The sequence below is a fragment of the Scylla paramamosain genome, chromosome 27 (assembly GCF_035594125.1).
Source record: "Scylla paramamosain isolate STU-SP2022 chromosome 27, ASM3559412v1, whole genome shotgun sequence".
Taxonomy (NCBI): domain Eukaryota; kingdom Metazoa; phylum Arthropoda; class Malacostraca; order Decapoda; family Portunidae; genus Scylla; species Scylla paramamosain.
The window spans coordinates 552,501-572,500 of NC_087177.1; the positions used below are offsets into that span (position 1 = coordinate 552,501).

Consider the following 20,000-nt stretch of genomic DNA (forward strand, 5'->3'; position numbering starts at 1 on the left):
TTCCTTCATCAAACGTCTCGAGTCATTGCAGTCCTCTCATGACATTTACACATCCGGTCATCACTGCCGAGGAGAGAAATGCACGAGTCTGACCGTGTGTTTGTCCCGAATTGTTTTAATATAAGTTTATTTACATATTCATTTATATTTATGTGTGCCTGAGTGTCTAAACTGAGTACTTAGTAACGTGCACAATCTGAGCTCTTTCCATTGTGGTGAAAAAGAGCGTGTTTTGTTTATTTTTAGCTCTTGCAGTTCGTTACTTTTTGCCTCAAGTGTACGAATGTTGCTGTCTTCTGTATGACAGGATAAAAACTTCCTTTACGTTTTCTCCCTTTAATTTCGTGTATTTGTACTTTTTATATATTCATTTATACAGTTACATGTTTCTTTTTTCCTATTATTTTTCTTTTCATGTTTTCTTTTTTTTGTTTATAAACGATTTTTTTCCATTTTTTTATTCGTTTGTTGCTGGTTAATAGTTAGGATGGGAAGAATAGATAAATGAGATCAATGAAAGAGTTATCTGTCCTTTATCCTCTACACAGCACATTTATCCACCTCCTCAGCCACATCTCACACCATCAAGACCTCAGCTCCACACACCCCATACCCCATGCACCCACAACACCCAATCCTACCCACACCTGAACCACCTCTCATTTACATCCACACACACATAAACACCCTTTCGTACTGTTTCACTTTTTTTTTTTCCGTCATTGTCTGTTTCTCTCTCTCTCTCTCTCTCTCTCACTCTCCCGCTACAGCCACACCCATTCTGATCCATCGCTACACATCATCTTTATTTTCACCCCTAGGCGCACCCAATCTCCACCTCTCTTACAACCACACCCAAAGCCACACCCAGCCTTTTGTTCGTGTTCGCCTCGTGCACATTCTAATCCACACCTACACCCTTCAAAATGACATCAGCCAGCATCATCCTCCTCGTGTTGTTTAATTAAGACCTTGTTAATGAGAGAAGGGAGGAAGGTCGAGTAAAAGCCAGACTGACGCCACTCTCAAATATACTACTACTCGTGTTCCCTTCCTTCCTTACCTTGTCTTCTTCTTCCTTCCTTCTTTCTTTACTTTATCTTCCTCACGCTACTTAAGACACTTCATTATTTAGTAATTTTCTCACTCAGTTTTTGGTATCCAGTTCACTCATTAGTACGCTGTTTTAGTGTAATTTAGCCAAGTGTGTAAATCACCAAGCGAATAAGTCAATGAGTAGGTAAACAAGTCAGTCAGCCATTCACTCATCCACTGACTGACTGACTCACTTACTCACTCACTCATTCACTCATTCACTCACTAAATCACTCAATCGCTCACTCAGTCACTCACTCGTTGTTTGCTTATCACATTCCACATTGCAACGCATCAGTTCACACACACACACACACACACACACACACACACACCAGCCAGCTCACATTATGCACCAATATCAAGCTAACCATCTCACTTTCTTTTGACTTTATTTTTATTATAATCTTTTCTCACTGCAAACATTGTCAGTTTAAATAACAGGAGTCATAAAGATACGAGCTACTACAGAGGAGTGAGGAGGAGGAGGAGGAGGAGAAAGGGGAAAGTGGGAGGGAACGAAAGTAGAGGTAGTAGAAGGTGGAAAATGGGAAAGGGGAGAGAGAGAGAGAGAGAGAGAGAGAGAGAGAGAGAGAGAGAGAGAGAGAGAGAGAGAGAGAGAGAGAGAGAGAGAGAGAGAGAGAGAATAAAACAAATATAAGGAAGAATGGAACTGGGCCGGAAGTAAGAGGAAACACAGGAAGGAGATGAAAGGAAGAATAAAAAGGAAGAAAGGAGAGGTAGGGAGGAAGAGGAGATATGGATGAAATAAGAAGGTAAAGGAAGGTAGGGAGGAGGAGGAGGAGGGAAGAAAGGGAGAGGGATAAGTCAGGAGTAGGAGGTGGGAGAGAGGAGCTGCATAAACGTATCAAAGACATTAGGATGCAGGTCCCGTCTCCAGCATCCTCCTCCTGCCTCTTGTACACACTGGCAAATGTCCTCATACGTTATTTAAATTACACCGTGCCTGCGGGAAAGTGCTGTGGCAATAACTCAATAAAATTATGAAATATCCCCAACTGAGTGTTTAAATAACCTCCTTCGTGCTCCTGCTTCCCTATGTACGCATTCCTCGCCTTCCTTCTATTCTCTAATCGCCTTTCCTTTTCTCCTTTTCTCCTTTGCTTTCCCTCTCTTTCTTCCGTGTCTTTTTTTTTTCTCTCTCTTTCTTTCCCTGCTCCATTTTTTCGTTTTCTTTTTCAGTCTCCGTCATTTAACTTTTTTTTTCAATTGTTTTACGTACTTTTTAATTTGCATAATTTTCTTTTCTGCCTTGTTCCTCATATTCTTCCTCTTTTTGTCTTTTTTCGCACCTCCTATTCCTCCTCCTTTTGCTCTTCTTCCTCCTCCTCCTCCTCCTCCTCCTCCTCCTCCTCCTCCTCCTCCTCCTCCTCCTCCTCCTCCTCGTTCTCCACGTCCTCTTCTTCCTCCCTTGGTCGGACATGCGCGTGACGTCTGCCGCACATTCTCGTACTGCCGTGCATGAGTGTCTGAACCAGAGCACGATGTCGTCTTCTTTATCATTCGTTAAAGGGTATTTTACAATGGACCTTTAAATCAACCGCTATATTTTTATTATCTATTTATTTATTTATTTATTTTTACTTTACAATTAAAGAGGTTTCTATTTTTTTCCTCCTCTTACGGAGATCGTGGAGGAAGAACAGTTCTGCGTTTTTTCTTCCTTCATTGTTAATCTTACGGTGTTTGTTTTATCTCCTTATCGTGTGTAAATCTCGACTTTTTAATATATTCATAGAGGAAACGCGTCTGTTGGGGGGATTGTTGGTTTGTTTATTTTTTGTTTTATTTTTGTAGGAGTGTGGTGATAATTATGGGTCTCCTTGCCACTTTCTCTGAAGGGAAGGAACAGCAGCAGCAGCAGCAGGAGTAGGAGCAGGAGCGTGTTTAGTTATGAGTAGCTAATGGACTGATGGGCGTCGGCGGGCAAGTGAAAGGCGGTGACAGGTGGGCCGGCGGGTGAAAGCGGTGATGGATGAGGTCATAGATGGAAGATAAAGCCATCAGGCCATCTCAACACAAAGTGATTCCTTCTCCAGCTGTGTGCACGGGAAGAGGATTGTTGCATTGCTGAAATAAACAGATAGAAATCTGACTCAGCAGAAATTTGTGTTCTGAATAAAAAAAAAAAAGAGTATAAGAAAAGAAAGTGCTTTAGAACTCAGTGCCTCGAAACTAGTTGTGAAAAAAAAGTAGTACATTTGTTAAACGCAGCACTTGCAGATTCAGTGCCTCAGAAATAAAGAAAAATATACAATAAGACTCGACAAGACAGTGTATGCTGCATCACTACACGAAAGAATACATCAAAACAGGTAGTGCCACATTTTTTCATACAGTAGCAAAATGAAATACTGAAGAAAGAAAAGCGTAAAGATAAACTACCAGAAATCATGACGAAAATAAAAAAAAAGACAAGAAAAAGCAGACATCTGACCTTCAAGAAAAGACGACACCATAAATCAAGAAATCTTACAAAAAATAACACTATATATAAAATGAGAGCAAGAGCAAGGAGTGGCTTATGCTGAAGGTTAAGGAAGAGAAGTGCGGATGAGGTGAGAAAAGAGAGGAGGAGGAGGAGGTGGAGGAGGAGGAATTTAGGTGGATGTAGATGTGGATGCAGGTTATAGATGAAAGATGAGGGTGAGAAATGACGGTCAGTAAAAGGAGGAGGAGGAGGAGGTAGAGGAGGAGGAGGAGGAGGAGGAGGAGGAAGTCAAGGATGAGAGTTAATGAGGGAAGTGGGTATAACTGAAATACGAGAACGAGGAATGAAGATGCCGGATAAAGAAAGAAAGAAGGAGGATGAAATTATGAATCAGGGACGAGGAGAAGATGAGGAGGAGGAGGAGGAGGAGGAAGAGGAGGAGGCGGCGGTGGAGGAGACGGTGCGTGGGAAGGTGGAGAGGGCAGCTGAGTCACACGTGGGAAATGTAGATTTGCTTCCAGGAAAGGCGTGAGGGAGGGAGCAGAGGAGTATTAAGGAAGAGCAGGCACCACCATATGAGGGTGCTTTTATTTCTCTTTATGTTGAAGGTATTGACAAAACGCATTTCCTCCCAACTCGCTTTTTTTTTTTATTTATTTATCTATTTTTTTCATGGGGTCTTTTCTTCTCTTTATTTTTACCGACATTGCAGTGACAAATTTATGCATTCAGGCATCCCGCTTTGTTTTATTCATACTGTCACATCATTTACGTCTCTTGCTTTTGAGCGCGTGAATGCTGCGCAGAGCAGAGCAAGACGCCCACTGACACAATCTTTACCTCGTTTTCGATATAAATATGTGGGCATGTAGATGGGCCGCGTCGTATACAGCGTGGAGGGCGTACGGGTCCTTACCGAGGGTGCCTGGAAACGCTTCACCGTCTATGTGTTGAGGAAGGAAAGGGTGTTCGTTGCCCTCGCTGGCTTGCTCATGGTGTAAATTAAGCGACATTTATAACACCTAACATGTCGCCGGAACGCTTTATTCATGCGGGTGTAATAGTAATTTTGAGTCACCCCGTCTCATGTTCCACCTTCCCGGAGCACCTGCCTCGCTGTCTGCGTTCTCGTTGCCTTACAGAAAACCCCCATCCTGTGTGTGTCTCCCTCACTCTCCACAACCTTCACAGTCATCCTCCGCCACCTGCGTGCACCGCGTCTCGCCAAAGCTCACTCTTCTCCCCACCAGCTTCCAGGGTGTAGGGTCCCACCGGTCCCCCTGCCTGCCAGCTCCCCGGGGTGCGAGGGACACCGTGGCATTAATATGCATCTGGCGTTCATCTGAGCTATCGTACAATGCTTCATTGGACACTTAACAAGCTGTGTTTAATGATGTTTGTATCATTTAAATCATGATTGTATATTTTAAATGAAACGACTGTATCTAAGGAAGCACGCAGCGTACGGGTCACGACTATGGTCCCCACTGCGTCTTTATTATAATACCATGCGGTGTTGTCCGAAATGCAGCACAGTAGTAATTGTTTAAGACTCTCCGCCCTGTAGTCCTAAAGGCACTGTTATAATATAAGCTATCTCGTTTCCTCGTATTTTTTGTGTTTTCGACATCAGTGTGTCGCAACCCTGTGCTCCCTCCACTTGCAGGCTCAGCCAGAAGGAAGGGTTCATTCACTCAGTCTTCCCGATCAGGTTCTTATTGGTGTCACAGGAGGACACGACGTTTAACCTCCCCGTGTCAGCTTGTCCATGGGGTGACCTTGTTACCTGCGACTAAGCGACGTTTGTTTCATTATTTGGCGCCTGGTGGGTGGCTGGAGCCGCGGCTGCACATGTAGCGCCGCCTGGCCAGCGGCGCCCCACCTGGCCAGGGAAAGCCAGGCCGCTTGGCGCGCCGCCTTGCATGCCGCGTGGGCTTCCTCGCGATAATTGTTCATTTTCGCAGCATTCTAATATCAAAACTTGGCAGGTTTTGAGTGATAATTTATTTTTTGGATTTATGGGCATATTTTATGGCTTGTCTGGTGTAACAATAGTGGGAGTGACCAAACTAATGTTGTTTACGCGGAGGGAAGCCATATTGGGCTGTGCTAATGTCAGAGGAACTGGTCTGTTTCCGAGCTGCAACTGCCAAGAGATATTGTGCACATAAGATTATTAAATACCTAATGATGTTCAAGCTGACGCTAATTTTCAAGATTATGCTTATTGAATTGTTTATACCCCTGTAAAAATGAAAAGTATATATGAACACATGAATAAATTTTTTCTTCACTAATTTCACTCCATTTGATCTACCGGCTAAATATCATTCATCTTGTAAGTGAATAGTGAAAAGTTATATTATTCTTTCTGTTTGCTCCTCTGTCATTAATCTCTCACCATACAATGACGTTATTAGGAAAGTATTTATATTTCTTATGTGATGTGATTACCTTGAGTTTCTTGGTTCGTGTACAAATATATGTGGTTAACAAACCTGCTCTTTGTATTTGAGGTTCTCGGTGAATACTGCTCGTTTTTGCATGTTGTGTCGCCCAAGTTCTCCCATTGGCTGGAGATATCATCTATTATTTGCCCAACACGGGCACCTTTCTCTGCGCTGGTGAGTTCCCGTTTTTTTCTTCTTCTTACGTTAATACCGGCGACGGTGGTGCCTCGGCGTGGCGGTGTACGGGCTCACCACGCTATCTCGTGCCATTGATCATGCGGTGAATAGTATTACCCCCGGCTGGAGGGTGACAGCGGGAGGAGCGCCGACCCCAGTATCAGCATTCGCCCACGACACGTCACCGGCAGCAGAAACAGTTAGGAAAGTACCGATGTTATCACGTCCTCCTGGCACTAACATCAGTAACAGTGGACTGACCGTCATCGAGATGGAGGCCCTTGAGGTAACTCCTCCCCGAGTCACAGGGAACGACCAGACTAGATCAGTACTTCCCATTACTTGGGGTCGTTATGTCACTCCTCCCGTGTTGTGATATCACTCTGAATTAACGCTTAGCACTTGCCTGACTAATCCTTAGCTGATATTTGTGAAAAAAAAAATCTCCTATTTTCTCTTTCTGGAGGTGCAAACACTTGGTCTGTTAGTAGTTAATTTAGAGTCACCGTTAGCGTCACGTCCACAAAACCTTAAAAAGAATCTGCATACATATACATACATAGACATGTATGAAAGTTTCAACAAAATAAACAAAGTAAAATGGAGACCACGAGCTGTCGTTTAAATTTAGTTGCAAAAACTTATGTTCTATTTGTCGGGGTCTCCAGGAACTACCGCAGGACATGGGGCGGGGCGGGGCACGGCACGGGGCGACAACAACGACGAGGAGGAAGAGGAGGAGGTCGCCTCGCTATTAGGTACAATAGTAAGTGTCTGTGTTGGTGGAGGGGCGCAGCAGGGTGACACATATATCATCCTACTCTCTCCCAACACGGACGCCCACCTCAGTCTCGGTGTTCCCTGGAAATTCTGCGGGAACCCAAACTTAAACAAAGACAGTGATGATCCATGAGAGCCCAGAGGCAGCTCTTTCTTGCCCACCGGATGGAAGGAGGAAGTGAATGATCTCCATGCTTTTGTATTTATTGCACGAAAAAAAAAAAAAGTGAGCGCTAAGAAAATAACAGAGCTCGTTACAAATCAGAAGACGTGATCTCCCTCAAGCACCAGCAAGACGCCAACCTCAAGAGGAATTCACTGAGGTGGCGAGAATCCATCGTCATCTTGTAAGCTTCAAGCAATTCCTCTAAAAAACAGTTAATGAAAGAGAGAAGGACTCTCTTGTCTATTAAGTTTACACATTTATTGTAGCTTTTTGCCTGCCGGTGGCGCCTCTGCCTTGTTCCCACCAGAGGCGCGAGGCGGGGATGTTTACCAAGCATGAATGTCCACCATGAGACGTGTTTTCTTCTTTATTCTTTATGGCTGTCATGGTGAGAGAATCTTGCCGGATTTTTTATTATTATTATTACTTACTATTTTTTTTAGTAGCCCTGAGTAGGTGTTGAGGTGATCTAGCGGGCAGAGGGCGTGGGTGATGAGGGAGGAAGCCCCGGTGAGGCAGGACGCACCGCAGTCACACGCCCCTTGGGACACGCCCGCGGGACTCCCCCGGGGATGTGCAGGTTCCGGATTGATACTAGAGACGATTGCGAATTGCGTGGAGGGAAGAAGGCAAGACAAACTCTTCTCCAAGTAAGACAACGACTTCGGGATACAACTGTTGCCGTTCATTTTTCATTTCATATCGATACTGATTTTTTTTCTTTTATAACAAGACTTTTTGACCTCAGGTGCGAATCACTGTTGGATGCAATACACAAGAAAGTAGATCTGACAGCAATATAAAAAAAATAGATAAATAAGAAGGAACCAAAATAGAAAAATTATGTGTGTGTGTGTGTGTATGTGTGTGTGTGTATGTGTGTGTGTCTAGCCAGGATAAACACGGGCAGTAAAGTGGTAGACCCATGGGCGACCCGCGGAGGCGCCTCGCTGGGGTAGGAAATGGTGTCCGTCTTGTGGCCTCCGCGGGGACGAGCGACTCCGCCTCCCTCTGATTGATTTTCGACGAGTCTGGAGCAGCGGGGGATGCGGGAGGAAGAGATGAGGGAGCACCAGGAGGAGGAGGAGGAGGAAGAGGAGGAGAAAGAGAGTTGGGTAAGGAATGGTAAGAAACAAGAATGAGGACGATGAGAAAGGAAGGGATGGTGAAGAAGTAGCAAGAAGGGACTGAAAGATGGGTAACTACTCTCTCTCTCTCTCTCTCTCTCTCTCTCTCTCTCTCTCTCTCTCTCTCTCTCTCTCTCTCTCTCTCTCTCTCTCTCTCTCTCTCTCTCTCTCTCTCTCTCTCTCTCTCTCTTGCTCTCTCTCTCTCCCTCTCTGACTCACACACTCACAAAAAAAAATGCTTGGTGGGTTACTTGATTAGTTTGTATTTATAGACTTTTTAGATGCATAGATCTGCCTGTGTGTGTGTGTGTGTGTGTGTGTGTGTCTGTGTGTGTGTGTTATACCTCGCTGTGCGCCGTAAAAAAAAAAAAAATCAAGCACCAGGCTGGAGAACAGTCTTATCACGGAAGGTCCATCACTTTTCTTTAATTCAGGGCCACACAGAGAGCCGTGGGGCGCTGGACGACACGAGAGCCATCCTAAGGCCATTTAATGCGTCAAGGGAGGTGAAAATGGTCTTGAGGGATGGGAACTGAACCCCGCTTCGAGTGGGTGTTGTGTAGCTCGTTGTTAGCGTGGTTTGCATGGCTATGAGCATTGCACAGAGTTTATATAAGTGTGAGGAAGCGTGTGTGTTGTGTGCAAGTTTTTGGTGTCTACGTGTGTGTGTGTGTGTGTGTGTGTGTAAGTGATGTAGAAGATTGTGTATTAATCTGAATGTACTTGTATTGATCTATGCATACGTTTGATATGAAGGAATATATACACATGACATGTTTAATTAAGTAGCTATGTCATTGCTCAGTCTCGTTAATCACAAATTCCTGCATTGTTCGAGCCTGACAATTAACCGGCGCGCAGGTGTGTGTGCTCGCCTGTTCATGGACTAGTTCGCAAAGACTTTTATTTACATTGGCTGGACGGACAACGAGAGGAGCTTGAGCTTTCTCCTACTTACTAGCCGGGCGCCACTTCACCAGTTGGCTTCTCCTCGCCGGTAACCAGGAAGCGCGTGAAAGAATTCTCGGCGCATGCTTTATGGCAGCGTTCACACAGGTGGGCAGCGAGGGCGTCCATCATACACTGTTACCTGCTCAATGTCTAAGTCTCACTCGGGTTATCTGAACGTCGTAAATTGTGCAGATACGGGCTAGAGTTTCACCGTGTCGTCCCGTGTGTGTGTGTGTGTGTGTGTGTGTGTGTGTGTGTGATAGTGAGGCGGCTTTTGGGTGGAGCTTTCGTTGTGTTGACGGCAGACCATCACCCTTATCAGTTTCCCTCCTCCTTCCTCCTTCCTCCTTCCCTCTGCCTCCCTCACCCCGCTACCTCCCTTCAAATCTGGCGGGTCACTTCTGTAGTGTGGCGGGTCACGAGTGTTTATGTTGGCGGGGACATAGGCTGGACACCCCTGACACCTGATGCAACACACACACACACACACACACACACACACACACACACACACACACACACACCAGCTTTTATCAGCCATATATAAAACTCTTCCAATACCACACACACAAACATCCAAGGAGGAGAAAGTCTGGGTCACTGAATTTGTGGAGACTGACTTTTGGGATTTGTCAAAGTTTAAGAGACAGGCACAGGATGGTCAGTGTCCCACAACTCGCTGGCTACCTGAGGACGCTTGCCATGCTTGCTCCACCTCCCCGATTAATGTTTTCTTCTTGAATTTTGTCCAGAGAAAGGTTAAAGTTGTGAATCTGTTTGGCGGGGTGTCTTAGCCGCTTTCTGTTTTCTTATACGTTCGTAGGTTTCTAATAATAATAATAATAATAATGTTGTTGTTGTTGTTGTTGTTGTTGTTTTTTGTTATCGTTATTAATATTGATATCAACTAGTTAATAAGATATGCTACTAATGAGATGTTTTCCTTCACCTAGACCTTTCAAAATTTGTAATATAATATTTCCCAATCAATGCTGAGAGAGAGAGAGAGAGAGAGAGAGAGAGAGAGAGAGAGAGAGAGAGAGAGAGAGAGAGAGAGAGAGAGAGAGAGAGAGAGATTTAATTGGGTCTGTTTGGGTTCGTTAAATCAACTTTTGGATACGGTTTCTAATAGCAAAATGGCACCCCATGATAGGAGTTTGCGGGCGCCTGCTGAGTCGCCTTCACGATGCACTGGCGAGCTGAGGGACGCTGCCTTGATTATAATGATTTGGTATCCGGGGAGCGAAGACTGGCAGGGCGGAGATAGATGGCGGCGGTGGTGGTGGTGGTAGTGGTTGTGGTTGTGGTGGTAGTACAATAAGGCCACCACCCTCACCACCACCACCTTCTACTAACTGGGAGTCTATGCACACCTGCCCTTATAAACGCGGTCATGGCCTCTCCTTATGCTAGTTATTATTTGTTTTCCACACACCCGTCCACACCCACTCACCCGACACACACACACACACACACACACACACACACACACACACACACACACACACACACACACACACACACACACACACACACACACACACACACACACACACACACACACACACACACACACACACACACACACACACACACTTGACTAATCTCCACCTCTCCACCTTAATTCCACCATCCCTGCCGTCCCTCCCTCTCTCTTTCACACACACTCCCGTCGTCTCTCGGGCTAATAATTTACCGCCGCCTCATATACCCGGAGCCACGAACTCACTTTATCATCACCGGACTCCACAACAAGACCGACCCGGAAAACGTAACGATACCCGGGGTGAAGAAGGCGTTCGGTCACTCTCCTCGCAGTTCACGCAGGAGCCTTGAACCCAACGAGGAAAACAATGCAAGATCCGTAGCTAAGGAAGAGACCAAATTATAATCACCATAATCATATTTTTCCTCAGTTAAATGTCATAATGTACTGCCTGAATCTTAGCGGCGAGTGAGTTTATATGTAATGCGATGGTTGAAGAGGACCTGTGTGAGGATTATATCATATTTTGGCTCAGCGTTAGCCAGAAATCCCTTGCCTTGGATTTAATTAGGATAAAAGAAGTCGTGGGAAGGAAGTAAGGGAAGCGAGAAAGTATGGTAACAGTGGACTGAAAGTGAAAATGAAAAAGGATAGCTAGGAGGGGAGCCAGGAAGGGACAGGAATGGGAGGTGAGAAGAAGGCATAGATGGAACGAGAAAAAGGAAAGAGAGAAGAGATAGTGGTGAGAGGTGGGATGGAGGGAAAGAGGGAAGGGAAAGTGTAAGTGGAAGGCGTTTAGTAAGTAAGCGGTCAAGGTAAATGGTAAGTGGATTGGTGGGAAGGAGTTAAGTGGCCTCCGTGGAAACGCTTGCATTTCTTGTGTATCAAATGTGAGTCGGCTTAGGGAGGAAAACTTTCAGTACATGTGATAAGACAGCTACTGCAATTCACTTGTGTAGTCTATGAACATACGTGTGAAATAAATAATGTAAGTACCATGTATCAGACACCTACACACACAAACACACACACACACACACACACACACACACACACACACACACACACACACACACACACACACACACACACACACACACACACACACACACACACACACACACACACACACACACACACACACACACACACACACACACACACACACACACACACACACACACACACACACACACAAGATTTTCTCTCTCAAGTGCCGTTATCTGGAAAGTTGGGAAGAAAGAAGAGAGGGGAGGAGGGGAGGACGGAGAGCGTGGGGTGGAGCTGGGGCAAAATGAACAAGAAACGGGGAGAGGGAGAGGTAGGGATGCTCTGTTACTTTCAGATAATATGAAAGCACTGATTCAGAAATCTTAAAATATGAAAAAAAAAAAATATGGATTAAAAAGGAGAACTAACATCATAAAGCAAAAAGCCTTATGTTCACAGCAGGAAGAATTGATTGGCTGGTTTTAAGGCACCGCGACACTACGACAGCGAGAATTGCACAATGATAGTGTTAAGGGAAGCGAGAGGGACACTGGCACCAACACCGCTACGTGGGTTCCCTGCGGGCTGCCAGTCTGCGCCCAGTAAGGAAAGGAGAAAACATTTTAGTCACCCCTGACGGAGCAGGCACACCACGCCACCACCGCATCCCGTTACAGGCGTGTCCGACTACTGTGCTGCTGCTGCGACAGGCCAGGGGAAACGAGGGTACACAAGTAAAGAAGCAGCAGGGAGGTGACCGCAAATACCCGTTGTAAAAAAAAAATATATATACATATAAAAGCATAAAAAAGATAGGAGATAATGGCGGTGATTCTGACGGGAACGTGATGTCGCGGAGCTCACAGCCACTGCGATTAATCTGGGTGACTCCGGGAGTGGCGGCGGCGTGTCGTAAATAAGGAAGATTGCGGCAATTGGTATCTGATTTGGTCTAACAGTAGTTGGGTGAAGGATGAGGCGGATGTGCTGGGCGCGGATGATGATGGAGAGTCCGGGATGAGGTGAGACTTGGGTTGGTGGGTACAAATGTGGTGATGCTGTTGTGGGAGTTCTGGTAGATAGGATGTTTGCGGTGATATCAGGGCTGTGGTGGTAGTAGTGGTAGTTGTAGTGGCAATGGTAGAGGTGGGTGGAGTTCCTGTTATGATGATATTGCGATGGTGATACTCTTGTAATAATAATAGTAACAGTAATGACAGTAGAAGCAATAACAGTAACATTGGTACCTTTAGTAGTAGTAGTAGTAGTAGTAGTAGGAGCAGAAGTGGTAAAAGAAGTAATATTAATGTTAGAGGTTGTGATATTATCATGAGGAAGAGAAGCAACTAATGTCGTTAGAGCAATAAATTCACTGGTTGGCTTGTTAGCAGAAGTAGCATTGAGATAAGATAACAAGAGCGAAGGAGAAATCTTATATTCCAGCAACAGCCTTCGTCGCTTCTGTACAAGGAAATGTGACGGCTTTATTTTTTTTCAGCTATGTGATTTTTACTTTTATTTACTATTTTCAGGAAGGCTGCAGCATTAAGGGGTTGGAGAAAGTTTTTGGTTGTACTGCCGGAGAAAAAAAAAGTGTTACATGCGTTAAGCTGTTGTAATGTAAGGAAAGTGACACTCGTGACCCCAATATTGTTTCATTTTGTGAAAGTTTATTTCTTGACGTGATTTCTTCGTCTCGTTAGATTCACTCCCTTCCATCCTTTCCCCCTCTGCCTCACTACATCCACCTCAGCATCCCACACTCCCACCACCACCGCCACCACGACCACCCTTGCCTTCCCTCCCCTCCACCTAACAGACTCACGCTCCCATCGCTGCCCTCCTTCCCTCCATTCCCTCCACCAAACACTCACGCTCCCACCATCACTACCACTCCTTCCCTCTCTCTCTCCCTCTTAACCCTTTCCCCACAAAGACATTTACGACCCTCTCCCTCCCGCTCTCTTTCTCCATCTAGCTGAATCCCTCCCAACGCTGACGCAAAGAGGGGCAGGCGGGCACTGAATGAATATTAATGGGATGAAATTAATCGACAAAACTTTACCCTACGAAGCCCCAGCTGTCTCCGCTGTTAGGGTCGTTCTGCTCCACTGTTAACAGCTCCGGTTCCTTGTTAGCATGGGCGCCAGCCTGCTTCTAATTCTGCTTCTGCTTCCACCAGCCTTTCTCTCCGCGAAGGTGGATGCTGCTCTCATTATGACTGTTAAAGAATCTGCTTTCTTGATATCAGTTAAGCAAGATGTATGTCCACTTAGTCGTGCATGCCTAGCTCTCCGCGGCCGTCTGTCAGCCCTCGTTAACAATGCTCGATCTAAAAAAACAACTTCCATTGCTGTCACATCTACCAGAATTGTCCGGGAGACGAATGGAGTCATGGTTGGCGACATGTTTACAACATTGGCCGATTACGACTCTGCTTCATCCACTTAGAATCTCCGCTTTCTATTCTTCATGAGCTTATAAAAGGAAGACTTGGCGCAGCAAGGAGCACCAACAGACTCTTATAACCTCTGAAGGTGTCGGTACAAATTTTAGACGCTTCAGTGACACAGAATGGACGGCGAGAGGAAACTTTTAAGACTTGGCTATCAAATGGATCATCCTATTTTCACTACGCTCTACAGGGGATTGCCACCTTCAGTGTGCGTTTTTTTTTTTTTTTTGTAACATTTTGTTGGCCTAGGCTTGGCTCCTTTTACATTAAAAAGTTGGGTGAAATCAATGTAACTTTGTTTTTATCCTTTGTGCTTTTTTTTTTTATTATTATTAACGGAAGGTAACAGAGTTCCTTCACTTTTGGCCACATTCACTAGCACTCTAGAAACTTGGGTGCTCCCAGTGAGTCTGCCTCAGGTGCTGGCCCGCCGCTTTGCTCTCTCTCGAAGTATTGTTTTCATTTTATGACCGCGAGAGCCACAGTTTCCATTTACGACCTGAATATGAATGCCTCAGATATAGTTGATTCATCCCCACCGCTCGGTGCCTGCAGGCTTCCAGCTGACCCTCGAATCCGCCGCGCCACATCCAGCCCGCAGCGACCGTTGGCCTCAATACGACCTTCCGTGAGGACCTTTGCGGCATCTCATCACCGCCACGATTGCAGGAGCCTCCCCCGTGTTGTTGGTGTTCTCACGCCCGAGCCCTTGCGTTTCTCACAATGTTTCGTGTCTGAGGTGGTGTGGGTCGTTGCTAAAGAGGAAAACTCGACCAGATACTGTACAAAACTGTCATAATAGCGGGTGTGTCCCTCGCCGGCCGCCTCCCTAAGCGTCATCCGAACACTGCTGGTAACGGGCGGCCGTGTCTGGGCGGCGGGACGGGAATGAATACATCATCACCATAAAGACACGTTTTATCACTGCGTCGTGCTGCCCGTAATGCGTAGACGCTAACGAGGTTCTCATTCGCCTGATAAACCTTCATAAACGTACACATTTGGAGCCCGCCTTGCTCCCTTCGTAAATGACCAGGGCTGCGGGTGTGTCGTAGTTTCTTTGCTCTCCGGAATGTCTTTTATTAGGCAGGATTTTGCCTCACGCGAGTTTCTGGTTCACTCGTGTATACACAGCAGCCAGGGAGAAAAACTAGCCAGGTTCCTCAGCGGCTCTTTGTGCACTAGTGGCCGTAACTGTCCTGTCACTTGGCCCAGAGAACCTTCGACTCCGGTAATGGAAGGATAACAAGACTTCTTGATAAGTATATTTTATAAAGTATTCACCGCTTCATTTTGTTCCTGTCAGTAGCGTGGTCGATAGAAGTTTTAAGCCGGTCTAGCACACTTTACTGGCTCCTGTTCGGCTGAGAAATTTATGCTTTCAGGAGGGACTGTTTTCTATTAGGAGATTGTGTTTTGAGTCTTGCTTTCTACATGTTAGCATTGTTTGTCATTATTGTTTGCCTTTTCGCTATTTTTTTTTTCATTGTGTGTGTGTGTGTGTGTGTGTATGTGTGTGTGTGTGTGTGTGTGTGTGTGTGTGTGTGTGTGTGTGTGTGTGTGTGTGTGTGTGTGTGTGTGTGTGTGTGTGTGTGTGTGTGTGTGTGTGTGTGTGTGTGTGTGTGTGTGTGTGTGTGTCTGTCTGTCTGTCTGTCTGTCTGTCTGTCTCTCTGTCTCTCTGTCTCTCTGTCTCTCTCTCTCTCTCTCTCTCTCTCTCTCTCTCTCTCTCTCTCTCTCTCTCTCTCTCTCTCTCTCTCTCTCTCTCTCTTTCCCCACACCTTCCCATACACACAGTCACGCCAGCGTTCACACAGCCTCATTACTTATGTAGGCACACACTCATTTACTTGTTCTGTGTCCTCACCTTGAGCTTCCCACGTACATCTTTGTCGCATTGGTTCTGCATAACGCTGAGGGTTACCGCGACACCTCATTTTTTTACTCCTAGTACCCGCCGCCTCCTCCCCCTCCCCTCTCTCTCCTCCACGTCTAAGGGGTGAAGAAGGGTAGGAAGGTAAACGGTAGAGAGACAGAGAGGGAGGGAGAGAGGGAAGGGGTATGTAAGGAAGGAATGTATGTCGGGTGAGGGTGTAACGAAAGGTGGTTGTGGTGATTTAAGGTCCCAGGGTAGGTTAGGTTAGTGGGTTAGTTAGCTTAGGTTAGGTTAAGTTAGATTAGGTGAGGCTTGATTCCCTAGTTAGATTAATTTAGGTTAAGCCAGTGTTCTAGTTTTGGTTATCTTAGATTAGAGAAGTTAGTTCGCTAATTAAGCTAGGTTAGATTAAGTCAGTGTGCTTGTTCTGTTAGCTTACAAGTTTATTCGCTCGTTAAGTTTGATTTGGTGAAGTTTGCTAATTTGTGGTATGTTTAATCATATCTGTTGTTAAGATTAAGTTAGTGCGGTAGCTGGTGGTGCTCTTCGTTATATTTACCGTTATCAGTATGGAGTATCAGGAGGTAAAAGTGGCACATTACGTTGCCTGAGCAGTGAGGCCCTTGACTGCCCACAGGTGACCCGGAAGAGACAGACAGGCCTCCAGGTGCTGTCATGTTCACTGGTTCTTGCAGTCATGATCCGGGTCTGCACACACACACACACACACACACACACACACACACACACACACACACACACACACACACACACACACACACACACACCTGCATAAGCATAATCCCCTCAAGCAATCATGGAAGAAAAAAAGCACAGAATAATTGTAAAATAAATTAGGAAATAAATAGGCAGCTATCGACTGAGATAAATGTGTCGGTAGAGATAAAATCAGCCGTTAGAGTAGATAGCTCATCGATATCATTCTCATTATTTATATATGAGTTATGAATGCAAATATGTACTAATGACTGCATATAATTAAGGACAAGTTGAGAGGGGAACTAAGATAAAAATACACATAGAAGTTTTTTTTTATTTTCTGCTATCTACTTTGAATTTTTCGTGTTCCCTTCTTCGGGTAGCCACGCCCTTATGTTCGAATGGCTCCTGGGTGTTCTTTTTTTTGGAAGTTATTTGAGTATGGCTTCTCTCATATAGGGATTGCATGCCCCCTTCCTCCACCACCGCAGTTCCCTCTCCTTGCACTCCCTGGAAAGTGTTCTCCACGTACGCACCAGCAAGTGAAGGTAACAAGAGAAGAAGGAAGAGACGGTGTGGTTTTTGCTGGCTTTTTTATCTCTTTTTTTTTTTTTCTGCGAGTCATTTTTTCTGCCTCTTGATGAATGTTACAGGTCCACATCCTGCACCTGTCGCCGCAGTAAGCAGAATAAAAAAGAGAGAGAAAAAAAATCATCAAGTGCTCATGGGACCATCTCACTCCAAGCTATATTAGTCACCCTGTTTATTTGCGGGCTTTCTTCTGCTTATCAGTGGACCGTTTTGCTTTTGCTCGACTGGAAAGTTTTGGGTAATAAATTGGAGAAAGTTCGCAACCACCATCATCTCTCTTCCCTCGCAGCGGTCATTCCTCACAAGACTCGCCGGATGAACGCCCCAGCAAGCCGGTACCAGATATTTTGTAAGTACATCGATCTTTGGAAAGGGTTTGGTGGGTTCTATTAATAGCTGTTTTCTCTCCCACAGGCTTAACCACGAGAGCTACAACCAGGCATTCAAGAGTCGCCCGGGGACACTAGTGTGGCAATCTTAACATCAGTAAGTATTATTTCATGGCTTAATAGGACAATTAGTATGTCAGCTTCTTCCTGCCACTTGTGTTTTCCAAATGAAGGGCAGGTGTTCATTGGGCCAGCACAGTCCACACACGCATACAGGAATCGTTCTTCATAGCTAGCAAAACACGGCAAAGGCGACGAAATCGTTGCTGGAATTAACATAGGGAAGTGAGGAAGGAAGATCGTTGCTGGAGTTGTAGTCCTGTGTCTACCATGCTAACAATTTATCATTCAAAGGCTGTTTACTGAGGAGGAAAGTCGCAGGTGTTGAAGTGGAAGGGTCGCGGTTACGAGAAAAGGAAATGCTTTGGCAACGAGGAAAAAGCTGTTATTAGTTGTATCTTGAAACTTTGCGTCCTGGAGTGACTTGCCCCCGGGTTCAACTCTCACGCTGCAATGCGTCAAAGATTCTCATTATTATTATTCTTTAAATTTTACGCACAGAAAGACAAATGGAAACAACCTTACTAGAAACAGCAACATCATCACAGACAGTAGCCTCTTCTGAATCTGCAGGAGAGTTTCAGCTTCTTCAGCTCCTCTTGACATGTTATAATTGCCTTCTGAGTTATTAATGTGGTGTCAGGCTGTGCATGGACTGGATATATACAGAGAGAAACTAATTTTACGAGACGGAAAAAATGATGGAACACGGAAAAAAATAACGGCAGACTTGATTGGATGTCTTCATTAGCTGGTCATTCTTCCAGTGGTCATTCATTCAGTGAGTGTGTAATACTCATGTACTATTTTCCACTCAGCCTCCACTTTGCAATGGCTGGAGGAACACCTTTAATATTGTGGTGTTGCAGCAATCACCCGACGAGAGTGATGAAAGCACACACCTCCTTCCTCAGCATCGTGTTGAAACCATTACTTGAGAAGCAGCACATTTGCATCCCTTATCAATTTTCTGTAAGAGTTACAACTTCCTCCTGTGCTGCCACAATTAGAACAAACACATAATGACACGCGAGAACCAGACAAACGATAAGAACAACATCCGCTTTCCTCACATGAAGGCGTGTCTGCGACCATTCTCATCTACATAATGCGAGGCTGAGGTGCGATGGCGTTGGACAAAGACGTTATTGCCGGACGCTGAGACAGACGTGGGGCTCAAGAGGCTGTGGGTACTACTGGCCAGGTGCTGAGTGGCGTCCTCTCTCTGGGCACGACTTATTGCTCCCTGCGGTGCTGCAGGAAACATAAATCCGTGTGCAGGCCGTTCAGTTAAAGTAAATAGAACAATATAGAAAAGAGTAAATATGAACTAAATTAAGTTTAGGTTCATGTGTTAACTACAGCACCGGTGAGCTTGTGAGCATCAGGCTGTGTTGGAAAATCATGTGAATTGTGTGTTCGTGTTGTGGTCAGACTGACTGACAGTAACACAGTAGTTGTCTTTAAGTGATACGTGAACAGACGCAAACCTAAGAATTTTTTGCAGATAATTGGCACTACACTTTATGGCACCTCAACAAATCAGTGTACGAAAAAAAAAAAAAACGTATTTTCTCTATAACGTTAGGTGAAGCGTTACTATACTACTACTACTACTACTACTACTACTACTGCTACTACTACTACTACTACTACTACTACTACTACTACTACTACTACTACTACTACTACTACTACTGCTGCTGCTGCTGCTGCTGCTGCTGCTGCTGCTGCTGCTGCTGCTGCTGCTGCTGCTGCTCCTCCTCCTCCTCCTCCTCCTCCTCCTCCTCCTCCTCCTCCTCCTCCTCCTCCTCCTCCTCCTCCTCCTATTACTATTACAACAACTACTACTACTACTACTACTACTACTACTACTACTACTACTACTACTACTATTTCTTGGACTAATTTTACTATTATTACAAACACCACCATCACCACCATCATCACCACCATTTCCTACCTGCCAATGTAGGTGGGTGAAGTTCTTTCATTTTCTCAGTCACACCTTTTTTTTTTTTTTTTATGAAACAACCAACTTATCTATTCTCATTATTCCTCTGACAGTCATTTGTATTTTACCACCACCACCACCACCACCACCACCACCACCACCTGAATTTTACTCCTCCTCCTCGCCTCGCCTCGCCAGGTGTGTTGTGTTACAGTATATCCATGGCGGCGTAGGCGATCTAGTTAACATACAGATTGCAGTTAATTATCGTACAAAACTCCTGT

The 20,000-nt window shown here is 45.3% G+C and overlaps 1 long non-coding RNA gene across 2 annotated transcripts in view; it reads left to right on the forward strand.

The window, feature by feature from the left end:
* Positions 1–20,000, forward strand: part of LOC135114446 (uncharacterized) — a 246,405-nt gene that overhangs the window by 105,877 nt on the left and 120,528 nt on the right. For both annotated transcript variants that reach the window (XR_010275498.1, XR_010275499.1), the window contains exon 5: positions 17,728–17,799. This is a non-coding gene — a long non-coding RNA (uncharacterized LOC135114446). The remainder of the gene's footprint in view (positions 1–17,727; positions 17,800–20,000) is intronic.